At 45.7% G+C, this 12221-nt stretch overlaps 1 long non-coding RNA gene across 1 annotated transcript; it reads right to left on the reverse strand.

Annotated features, from left to right (window-relative positions):
* Positions 1-2530: 2530 nt before the first annotated feature.
* LOC309857771 lies at positions 2531-11945 on the reverse strand. The gene is made up of 4 exons (XR_014307902.1): positions 11905-11945; positions 6829-7030; positions 6606-6700; positions 2531-2903 (listed from the first exon to the last, which is right to left on the reverse strand). It is a non-coding gene; the product is annotated as an uncharacterized lncRNA (long non-coding RNA).
* Positions 11946-12221: the final 276 nt, after the last annotated feature.

A 12221-nucleotide genomic window follows, 5' to 3' on the forward strand; every position in this document is an offset into this window, starting at 1 on the left:
GACACCCCTGCATCAGCTCATCCACCCTCCCCTGGCTGCCTCGTTTCTCTCCCTTTATCTCAAATGGAGGAGTCAGGCACCAGCCACTGTGGTTCTTACTGAAAGAGACATGTATGAAGTTTTTACATGTTTTGTTGACCTAGAGTGATCAACACTACACACACACACTCTTTGCGCTCTATGACGAAGTAGTGTGTTCTCGGCAAAGTTCTTTAAAAAAAAAAAAAAAAACCTCAAAAAATTTTCCTTCAAAACCCCTGTCCTGACTCATTTATACTCTTGAAAGGTTTAAGAATCATCTAACCAGGAGCACCTGGGTGGCTCAGTGGTTTAAAGCCTCTGCCTTCAGCTCAGATCATGATCCCAGGGTCCTGGGATCGAGCACCACATCGGGCTCTCTGCTAAGCAGGGAGCCTGCTTCCTCTTTTCTCTCTCTGCCTGCCTGCCTACTTGTGATCTCTCTCAAATAAATAAATAAAAATCTTAAAAAAAATCATCTAACCAGTTGTCGATCAGCCTCTTTGAAACTCTTCAAGGTGATCTCTTTGGTATGTAGTGTATGTATGTGAATATATATATATATATATGGGGGGGGGCTATCAGGTCTAGTACATTTCTACTCCTCTACCTGTCCTTTTCTCCTTATTGATCTTGGCATGAAGATGTGTTCTCCATTTGAAGTTGGATTCTTAAAGTCTTTGAATATTATCATAAAACTATTTCTCTTTCAATTCAGGCAATATTTACTCTCGTATTTAGGGCATTTTTAAAAAAATGTTTAAGTAATCTCTACACCCAATGTGAGCCTCAAACTCATGATCCCAAGATCAAGAGTCCCATGCTCCTCTCACTGAGCCAGCCAGGTGCCCCCATTTGGGGAATATTTTCGATGTAAAAATATGCTAAATTCACCTTTATCAGTATATAATGCCTTTGTCTGTTAAGAGTTTTTGACTTAAAGTCTAGTTTTTTTATTTTTTTGAATTATGTTAGTCACCATACAGTAAATCATTAGTTTTTGATGTTGTGTTCCATGATTCACTGTGTGCACATAAGTCTAGTTTTTTTTTTTTTTAATATAGACTCCATGCCTCCCTTTGGTTATGACTTACATAGAGCATCTTTTTTATACTGTCCTCTTCATCCTTTTTCACTGTTACATCTGAAGCAAGTTTTATGTAGACAAGATAAGTTTGGATCTTGGTTTTTCCCTCCATCAGTCACTGCATTTTGGAGAGTTTAACCTACTACATGGAATCACTGATAAGGACTTCTGCCTTTTTCTCTTTGGTTTCTGCATACCTTCTGTTTGTCTACCCCAGTACCATATTCTTCATGGAGTTTCCTTGATTTTGTTGTGAATTGTTTTGATTCTCTTCTTTATTTTCTATATATTTTTGAATATATATATCTGTTTATTTTTGATATTTAGTTCTTAACCATCATGCAGATTATAACTGATCTCCTAAATTTACAACAATCTAGTTTGGATTGATAATACTTTAGCTTCAAAACACACACACAACAAAAGCTTCTGCTCCAATGAAGTACCTATTGCCTTCATGCCTCAACCAGAAATTAGAAGAGTCGCCCTTGACCAGGGTGCTAGGCCAGGGGAGGAAGTGAGGTGAAGGGAGACCAGGTTACATAGGCACTTTGAGAATGATGGGTTTAACCCTCACACAGAGGCTCGTATCACTCAAAATTGTTAACTACACCTGCCCCGAGAAGCCCTAGGCTCTTACTGATCTCAAACATCCCTCTCAGAAGCCTCCTGACCACAGCGCCTGCTGTCCTTCCATACACCCCAACTTCACGCTATTACACCCTTCCTATGCCCCCGCCACCAGCTCCCATTTTCACCCACTACTTCCCCCTTACCCTCAGGTCTGTAAGACTGTCAGGCAGCCCTGCCCCTGGAATTCCTGCACGCCTCATGAAAGAGGTTGTCAAGCATTTTTTAAGCCTCCCCTGACTGGAAGGCGATACTCATTAAATGACTTTCCAATGGTTCCTTATACATCACCAGAGAAGTGTCCTCTTCAGAGGACACTCATGCCCACCTCCCAGCAAGTGTCACAGTTCTTGGAATGGCTGCCCGGCCTTCTACAGTCTTGTGACCTCCCCTGCAACAGAACGCAGTTCCGGGGACCCTGAGACCCAGAAAATGTGGCACCTCCAGGTTTGACCTCCAGGACCAGGTAGAAGAATTCACACACAGGGTAAATAAAAACTGTGATTTTTAACATTTACCCAGTCCACATTTAAAAAAAGAAAAAAAATAGGATACTAAAGACCCAGAGGGTTCTGATCCTAACCCCACATGTCCCTGCCCGTCTAGAAAGGAAACTGTTGTCCTTTGCAACAACATGCATTTCCGCTCATTATCTGTAGACCAGGGTTGATCACTTGGAAGACACAGGTGTGTTGTGGGGGTCAACAGACCTCAGATTAGTCTGTGAAAAACAGTATGTCAGTGGAATGTCTTCTTGGGTCCCTCCCCCATTTAAAGACCCAAACTCCTGATCACAGACACTTTAATTTTCCTTTTGTTTCTTCAGTTGGGCCATGAATGAGCATGGACATGAAGCTGAAAGGGAAGGACAAGGACATTTAAAGGACAGGCAGTGAGTTGTAGACCCTCCAGAACCTTCTGGGGTCCCAAGATCCACACCATGTTGTTCATCCTTCTCCATTCAAATCCAAAGACTTGGTGAAATTCCAAAGACGTATTTTGTCTTCAGATTTCTTTCACTTCTCTGATCGTTTGCAGACGGTCCTCTGTGCTGGGAGAAAGTGAGCAAAACAACAGGGCAGCAGCGCTGGAAAATCGCCTCCCCAGCTGTGCTTATCGGAGGCCTCTTCCCTTCCATAAACAGCACCAGATGGAGTTGAATTAGGATCTTAAAATGTAAATAACACAAAACCCAAGTTAGTGTTTTTCCTGTCACCCAATGGACAAGAGGCTGTGAGTGGAAAAATAAAGAAAGAAAGAAAGAAAGAACGCTAAACAACACTGCTCTTCCTCGGCTGACAGAGAAGCTGAGGGTCCCGGCCGGGCGGAAGGAAAGCTCTTCAGTTAAGGCTGACTTCGCGCTGCAGGCCCTCTGAGGCAACAGAGTGGCCTCCATCGGCAACCCAAATCTCCTTTTTCAGAGTGCACATGGGTAAACATCTTTTTCCTAAAATATATATATATATATATTTTACATATATATATTTTTTGTATTTTTTTTATTTTTATGTTTTTAAAATAGCCTGGGTTTCCTTCAGACCCTGTGGTCAGAGACCCAGTGATCTGGTAACTCAAGGATCCACCTAGAGGTTGAAGCAAGTTCTGTCAGCCCAGTTGGCTTACCCCAGACCACGCAACATTCAACTTCTAAGCAAGCAGACCCTTATATACAAAGTCTTCATCGTAAAGCCAACAACAACTGGACATTATAGAAATACAGCAATCACCGCATCCCTTAAGGGAACCCAGATTAGTCATGTTCCGAGGAGAGGTCCTCCATTAAAGGAATCCCTATTGCCCCGTGAGCAAACTGAGGGGTAATGCTCTCGGGGGCCATCTTCTCTGTCACCTGCAAAACCAAGACAAGACATAAAGCCCCCCTCTTCTCCGCAGCAGAGGCACTCACAGCAATCATGGTTCAAGAAAACGATTTGACTAGGCACCCAGAACTTCTGTTTAAAAATGGCAAAGGGAGGGACACCTCGGTGGCTCAGTTGGTTAAGCAGCTGCCTTCAGCTCAGATCATGATCCCAGGGTCCTGGGATTGAGTTCCACATCAGGCTCCTTGCTCGGCAGGGAGCCTGCTTCTCCCTCTGCCTCTGCCTGCCTCTCTGTCTGCCTGTGCTCACTCACTCTTTCTCCCTCTGTCTCTGACAAATAAATAAATAAATAATCTTAAAAAAAAAATGGCAAAGGGACACTCTGCTGTTCTCCTACTAAATTCCCAAGCAGGTAAAAGCCGAACATGCAGACAAATATTACAGCATGGAGGAGGGGCAGTCTTTTGGTAAACTGAGTGGCATTTAAAAATTTCTGCCAACTTAGTGGCGCCTGGGTGGCTCAATGGTTAAGCCTCTGCCTTCAGCTCAGGTCATGATCTCAGAGTCCTGGGATCAAGCCCCATGTGGGGCTCTCTGCTTGGTGGGGAGTCTACTTTCTTCACTCTCTCTGCCTGCCTCTCTACCTCCTTGTAATCCCCCCCCCACTCTGTCAAGTAAATAAATGAATAAAAGTCTTTTTAAAAAAATTTCTGCCAACTTAACTGAAAATGAGCGAAACTGGGCATCTTACAACCATATGAAATAATGCTGTTTTGCCTTGTGGGGCTACCCAGTCAGAGCTGGGATCCATCCAAATGGAACAATGGACCGCCATCTCTCTACCACACAATGGATGCCCTTAAGGTGTTCGTCGTGGTACCCTCACTCCCAACCTCTGTGCATCTGGCTGCTCCAGTAGAGCCTTAAAGATCCCAAACAGGAGCCCAGGTAAGCCAGGACAAGGGAAGCAGCTGGAGGATGGGGAAATTCGATGGGGAAGTGTCAGAAACACAGAAACCTTAGGGACCTGAGCTCGATGAAGACTAATTTTTCATTCTTCCAATCAGAGCACTAGAAACACAGGTCCAAAGCACCTGCTGCTGGGAGCCACCTGATGTAATCCAACTTCAGCCACAGATGTCACTGAGGAACATCTGCCCACTCTATAGATTGGCAAATGCTGCAAGTTTGGGAGGAGCATATTCTGGGGAGTTGGGGATCAGGGAAGAGGGCACTCACACACTCAGGCACAGCCCTGCACACTCGTGTACACATAAAGACAAATATTAGGTCTATGTAAATAGATTCATTGACAGGCATTTTGCAGTGTGGTTGATGAGGGTTTGCAATCATTTGAGTTTGCTCTAGGTACAGTTTGTGTCTCCAGTGTACTCAGCACTGCATATCCCTGAGTTTGAGTTTAAGCAGTAGATTCAAAAGACCCAGTCATAGCACAGTGGTTCTAGAGTCAAAAAATCAGAATTTGACTTCCTTCATTCTGTCATTTCTTCTGACCCCTTGGGAGTTACCTGTGTTTCAAGTTTACACAGCAAACACAGTGTGATTCTGTAAGGGGTAGTTCGGGGGGTGGGGGGTGCAATTAAAAGGTCAAACATACACAGTTAAGTTCATTGTATAATATTTTACTGAAATTGAATTATTGTCTTGAAAGCAAAATGTATGTTGTTTAAATTGTTCTAAAACTAAAGAGGGAATCATTTCTGGTTGTTGCAGGATTACCGACATTAATTACTGCATAGAGGAAGAAGTGTAAACACGGATCTGCCTTCAGGTAGCCAATCCTTTGCACTTGCTACACCCACTTCTTGGAACATTCTTCCCCAGATATCTCCATGGCATGGATCTGCATGAGTCTTCAGGCCTGAGTCTTCAGGCCTCTTCCCAAATGCCACCCTATCCAAGAAGCCTTCCTTGACCACCACCCACATCCAGCAGTTTCTGTCTTCCTGGCCAGATTTATTTTTCTTCATTTCACCAACCACCTGTCAAGTTATAGGTTGGTTGGTTCTTAAGTTCATTGTGTCTCTCCTTCCCTAGAAACTCACTGCTCCCTGGGATGGCAAAGATGTTATGTTCACATGCTGGTTTTCAGCCCCCAGAACCATGCCTGGCCTGCCCCCAAGCAGGTGCTCAGTAATTACTCATTGAAAAGTAATAATAATTTGGTGATTTCTGAGTCTATTGTTGCATGGTTTGCACCTTACTCACTGACTTGGAATGCCACTTTTATTCAGTAACATCACCGACTCAGAATGCTGAAGGATAATCTAGAGGGTGGCCAAGATGGTGGTGGAGTAGAAAGAGATTGAATGAATTTCAGAAAACAGGAAAAGCCGTGAGTGATTTTGGAGACCCTGCATCTGCTCCCCCAGCACTGCCGGATGTCAGAGGCTTCACTCTGTCCTCCTTTGCCTTTGTCTTCAAACATTTTAAAACAAAAAAAAACTGGGAGCACCAGCAAGTTAACATTCACAGAATTTGGACAGCTCTCGGGTTTCAGCTATAAAGAACGTTCAGTAACGAACGGAAGATGGCCAACCAACTGGAGACAATGTGACCTGACATGAAACAATGGGGAACTTGGGGTCAAAGAAAAATGGCACTCTTGGCTGGTGACACCCTTGTCCCAGTCTTTGCATCACGATGGCAATGAATAGGAAATTTACTTTGCTTTGCTCCAAACGGTGATGCGTCTCTATCACTCACTGTTCTAAATGGAAATGCCACTCCTCTAAAAGCAGAGAAGGCTAAAATAAACCCATATCTGGGCTTTCTATCCCTTGCCATTGACCTATTTGGCCACCAGCTTCATACTGTTCAAAAGATTTCCGATTTAAAATATGTTTCAAAATCTAACAATGCAAGCTTCTACTTGCTACCTATTATGTGTGTGTGCAAGTTTTACTTGTTCCTACAAAATAAATTCTTCCAAATAAACATTAGAAATGCCATGTCAACTTTAAAAAATTCCCATTGCAATTTTGATTGGAATTGTGTCAAATGCCAGGATCCATTAGGGGAGAACTGACCACTTGGCCATGTGAGGTCTTCCTTCCGCGAGCTGCAGTGAGTTCCCTCCATTCCTGCTGAGTCTGGAGCCCGCCCGTGAACTGCTGACAGGTGGCTGTTAGCAGAAAAAGAGACACGTGGAAGACAAGAAATGGTCAACCCTTGCCTCTGGGCCCCTCATGCCAGCATGTGCTCCCCTACAAGCCCGAGCAGCTCTGAGCTCACGTCCCAGCTTCCCCTCACCTCTGCAGGAAACAGAGAGTTATTTCTGCTAACACTGAATAAGTTTGGCTTCCTTCTTTGAGATGTTAGGAATCTGCTCCACAAAACTCTTGACTTGTCTTGACCCAACTCCTCCGCTGCTTCTTGTTCAAAGCCCTTAGTTTCTCCTGGCTCCTTCTACACTTTTCTATTCCAAATGTCTTCCTTCATCGCTCCTCTTTATCTATACAAGACCATTCATAAAAATTAGCATTTATAGCATTTATAGTTTACAGTTTCAAGAGTCAAAGTCTCTTTTAGCTTGAGAAGGTGTTTTCCATGGACCCCTTTTTGAAGTGACCTTGAACATGGGGTCTAAACTCGGCAAGCAATAGCCTCAAAAAGGCCATGGAAAACCTGAAACCCATGGCATCACAAAAATCAGTCTCTTCTCCCTCTGACCTTCCCCTCCAGGATGAAAGAGACCCTCTCTCTCCCTGCCTCCTTCCCTTCCAGAGGGTTCCTACCTCACCCCTTCACCTGAAGGCCACCTAGAACTAGAATGTTTGCTTCAGCACTTCTGTTCTTTGGAGAGGAACAGTGTGGTTGAGAAAATGTCTTTATCAGAATGTGACCTTGCTATAGGCAACTTCAACAGATGCCTCTTTCTCCTTAAACTTTCTCCTTAAACTTTTTCGCCAATACAGCAACAGTCAGAAAATGCCATTCAGAAGCTGTAGCCATACTGGCTGACTGGTCATCCATGTCCACAATGACACTGTGACCTAAAGAGCAGTGTGGCATAGTCTGTGGGCTTCAGACTGAAGGGGGAAACATGGCAATGGCTGATGCCCCATGTCCAACCTGGGAAGATGCTTCTCCGCAGAGCAGAACATTTCCTGGATTCATTGATTTGTAGCCCTTGTCCTGCTTCACTGTACATGTGAAAGAAGATGTTTTTGCAACCCACAGAGAGTTCTGACCCTGATCTCATGGGACTCCCGTATAGCCCAGAAAATGCAGGGCAGCCTGGCAGTGCTCTCCTTGGATATTTCCCATTTTGGGGTACCCTTCAATACATCAAACATTTGTTGATGATCTACTGGATGGAAGTCACGTTTCTGAGCACCCAGGGAAAAGCACATCTGCATCTCTGTTTCTAGAATTAAATGGCTGCTTAGTGAAGATTAAGTAACATTAACTTTGACCTTCCCCAATGTCAGGTCCCAGAAGGGTTTGAGTCTACTGAACACTGAAATACGTTCCAACTTCCCCCACTAAAATTTTCTCCAGATTTTCAGCTTTACAAAAACCTCAACTCTCCCCCCTCATCTCCTATGGCTCAGCTCAGCCATCTCCTATCCATAAAATCACCTTTGTCTCCATTCCACACCCGTCTCTCCTTGCACTGCTAACCATAACATCACGGTCATGTCTTCTCAACATAACCTTTAGCCACTGTGCCTCCCAAAGAGACCTCTGTGTACTATAGTCCTGTCATACACAGGAACCAAATTTAATGAATAGAAAAAGTGAAAGGAATTGATCAGTGCGTTCTTTCCTCATGGATTCTTTTCCGTGCCTCTGTCTGTGGTCAGCAGAATTCTTTAACATCGTTTCATTTTATCCTCACAAAGGCTCAGTTGTGGTCAGTTGGATAGGTAGGCTTATCCTCATTTTACAGATGTAGAAATCAGTGCACACAGAATTCCCTGAGATTACCTAATTGGGAAAGGAAATCACCTTCCAATCCAGAATGCTCTCCTCACCTCCTAAACACTTCCCTAACCACTTCTGAGTGGCCAATCATTGGCTTCACATCAACTTATCAGAGATTTTCATGATCTAAAGTTAGGTACCTCCAACCTCTTATTCCCATTGGGGTTTTTCCCCTTCTTAGCATTAATCGTAATTTGTAATTATTTTTTTAATTTGTATCTGTCTCTGCAACAGAGTCATCAGCTCTGCCAATGTAAGTACCATTTCTATCACGATGGCCACTGAAGTCCAGCCTGTAGAAGATCCTAGAACAAATATTTGTGGTCTTCTGACACCTAACTCTCCACATTTCTACTCTAATAAGTATTCATGGAAAAATTCTTCAAACTGATCCTAATATGTAATCCTAAATTTGAACCTTATCATTATTGCTATTTAATCATTAAACTGGAATGCCTCTTTGATGAGCAGCATCGAGTCACATCAATAGGTGTTGTTTGTGACCCCAAAGACCAAGAATTTCATGTAAATGGACAATGCCTCACGAAATCATGATAGTAGTTACCAGCATTTGGGATGTGACTGGCTTTTCTAAATATTCTGTGCAAAAATTGACTCACAGAACCCTCAACGACTCTCTGAAGTAGAGGGTATTCTCTTATCTCCATTTTACAAGTGGGGAAATCGAAGCCTGGAGGTGCAGTGCTGTCACCCCCCATCCTTGGGTCAACCACTCCAAAATTATCCCTTCAGGGTAATGGTGGCCCCCACTGGTATCCACCCTGATTTCCTGTTTCCCCCCTGAAAACCTACTTCTTTGTCTCAACAGATGTCTTGCCTTGGTAGGCATGAGGAAGCCACACCCCAAAGGGGGTCCAAAATTGCTCTTTCTGCCCTGTCCCCCCAACCCCCCACCTTCTCTCTGGCCATGGTCTCAAGCAGGCACCTTGGCAGGACTGCCCTGCCTCAATGCCGTAGGGCTTAACCATGAGGGATTCGAGTTGGAAGCTACCTGGAAAAGCCAGGCACAAAATGGTGGCCAGACACTGTCTTGGCAGGGGCGAAGGAGCCTGGCAGCGCTAGCTGTGGAGAATGGAGTGTGGAGATCTGATGTAGTGTAGAGAGTGAAGGAGGATATCTAATGCATTGCCTCTACCTGCTGAGGTTGTCTTAACTTGTGGCCCACATTGACCCTCCTGGCTTCTCTCAGCCTACCTCTCCACTGCCCCTTTTCTCTGGGCCGTTTGCACGCTCTAGATGCTCTGACAGCTCTAAAAAGTCTGGACGGGCTTCAAAGATGTTCTCAGAGGCCACATACATTTGGAATAACAGTCCTGTTTCGCTGACCTGTTCCCTTCAGGGACCTCCAGAGCCTCACTGGTTTTCCTTATGGTATCCTGTCCTCCCCTCCGACTGTTCTCTTACCTTTAACAGTGGCAAACTCCTCCTGCTTCTTGCTTCTCTAAAAAACATGCCCATGCCAGGAGAAGCACTTCTCTCTATCTCAAGACCCAACAGGCCATGGAAGCTGGCCTTGCTCTCCTCTCAGACCATCTCCCCGAACCTCCAAAGAGACTCTTCATCTCCTGTCCCCTGATCTCCTTTTAATGTCCCTAAACTCACAGACCATGGGCCCATGCTCCCACCCAGACTTGAATTTCCACAAGCTTCTCCATGCCTGTCCCTTGATTCTCAGATGTACATGTCCCTGCCACCAAATCTAGTGGAGTTTGCCAGAGCCTTCCTTGGCCCTCCTGACGGTACTTTGAATGCTTGCATACCCCTCCCAGACAGCATTAGCTCTGGTTTCCCACTCTGCTCCCTACATGCCACATTCAGGAGGAAGGAGATGTGTTTGTCATGAAGGCAAATGGTTGTGGAGAGAAAACAGAGATACTCTCTCAAGGCCTTAGTGACACCATGACTCCCCGGCATCCCTCCTCCTTCTCTGGTTGTTCCTCCATAGCCTCCTTTGAGAGATTCTCCTCTCTGCCCCAAAGGTGCCCTCACTTTTGAACTCTTTCTCCCCAGAGAGCTCTGCCCTTCCTACAGAAGAGCCGCATAAAGCAGATAATTCACCAATGGCTATCTACAGGCCACATCTCTCCCAGGAGCTCCCTACCTGAATATCCCCTCCCTTTAAAGGCACCTCAACTCAATAGCCCCAAACCTGTCTTAAGTCGTGTTCCTCCTCCGGTGTCTGCATTTGGGTTCCCCAGCCCCCCAGTAGACCCCCATGGTCTGCAATCCCCCTCCACTCCGGTTATGCTTTCCACCACTCCTCCCCACGCCCCCTCAACCCTGGCCACCAGCATTGCCCAAGGGGCTCCCCACCCGATCCCCACTCCCCTTCTTCTAACGGGTGTTCCACACAATTGCTAGTGTCTTTTGCAAAAAAAAAAAAAAAAACCCAAATGTGATGTGACCAGGTCTCTCCTCTGCTTAAAATCTTTGCATGGCTCCCCAAGGCTTCTAGGACAAAAACTCAAATTCTAAAGCCAGTCTGCAAGTTCTCATGGCATCCTGGCTTTTGTCCCCAGCCTTACTTAGCTTGCACCCTGAGGTCACGTACCTCCCTGCAGCCAGGTGCCCCCTTCACACTGGTGGCCCATTAGATTGGATGCTCTTTAAGGGTGAACATCCATTTCTATATGCCTGGCACTTTTGGTAGCCCCGGTACCTAGCTAGTCCTTGGTATATAGATGTTCAACAGATACTAAATGAATGAATGGATGAATGAATTAATGTAATAGAGGAACAAATGATGCCCCATCCCAGAAGCATGAAGAGTGGCCAAAGTAAGACCTGGGACCACTGGATGGGCCTATACTTCCAGGTACAAGCCATCAGGGTCTGATTGAAGACATAATCAAATAAAGGCAGGAAGTCCCAACTTTCCCATTTGAGACAGAAGCCCAGAAGAGAGTTGGCTGAGCCTGAGTGATTTGAGGGGATGGGGGATACAAGTTCATTTTTCTCAAAGATAAACACATTGGTGACGAAGGGGAAGCCACTCCAAGTGCCACCTTGGCAGTGTCTCTTTGAGCCATGAACATGGTCTGCTCTCCCTCTTAAGGCCGGGCCCCCTCTTGGTGGGGTACAGAAGCCGAGGTGGTTACAGGCTTGGAGGGGGAGCCGCTCTAGGGCACCTGCAGCCTGGGGTTAGAGCTGCCCTGGGGGCCAGGCCAAGTGAGGTGGCAAGAAGGGCTTTGGCTCCCAATTTCCCTCAGCTGGGTCTGCCAATGTACCCACAAGAGGGTTCTTCTCAGCTACAGCAGGGAAAGTCCCATGAGGTTGTGAACCAGGCCAGAGGGGTCCAGCAGGCAGCCATGACTGCCTTGAAAAGTTGGTAAGAATTTGGTTAGAAAATCCAGTCACCATGCATTGCTGTGTGCTTACTGCAGACTGAAGGCTGAGCCAACTCAGAAGGCAAAAGCCTGGACATTGGGCTCCAAGTCTTATCCTCCCTGTGGCTGCTAAGCCCCAGCACCAACCCCTGAGAACTTTAAGGACAAAACATTCTGGTGGCAGTTGAAGGCAACAGTTGAAGCCAAGGCCCAGGGCAGGACAGAATCACAGTCCAAGGAGGGACACAGACATCCCAAAGAGGAGCTCAGAGAGGGGCAGGCCCTTGAGGCCCTGCAGCCAGGGATAGAAAGGGTTACTGGAGACAGAGAGAAGCAGGTATAGAAAATTACCAGAATATGAAGGAAGAT

Source organism: Mustela nivalis (assembly GCF_964662115.1).
Source record: "Mustela nivalis genome assembly, contig: HAP1_SCAFFOLD_1233, whole genome shotgun sequence".
NCBI classification, from domain to species: domain Eukaryota; kingdom Metazoa; phylum Chordata; class Mammalia; order Carnivora; family Mustelidae; genus Mustela; species Mustela nivalis.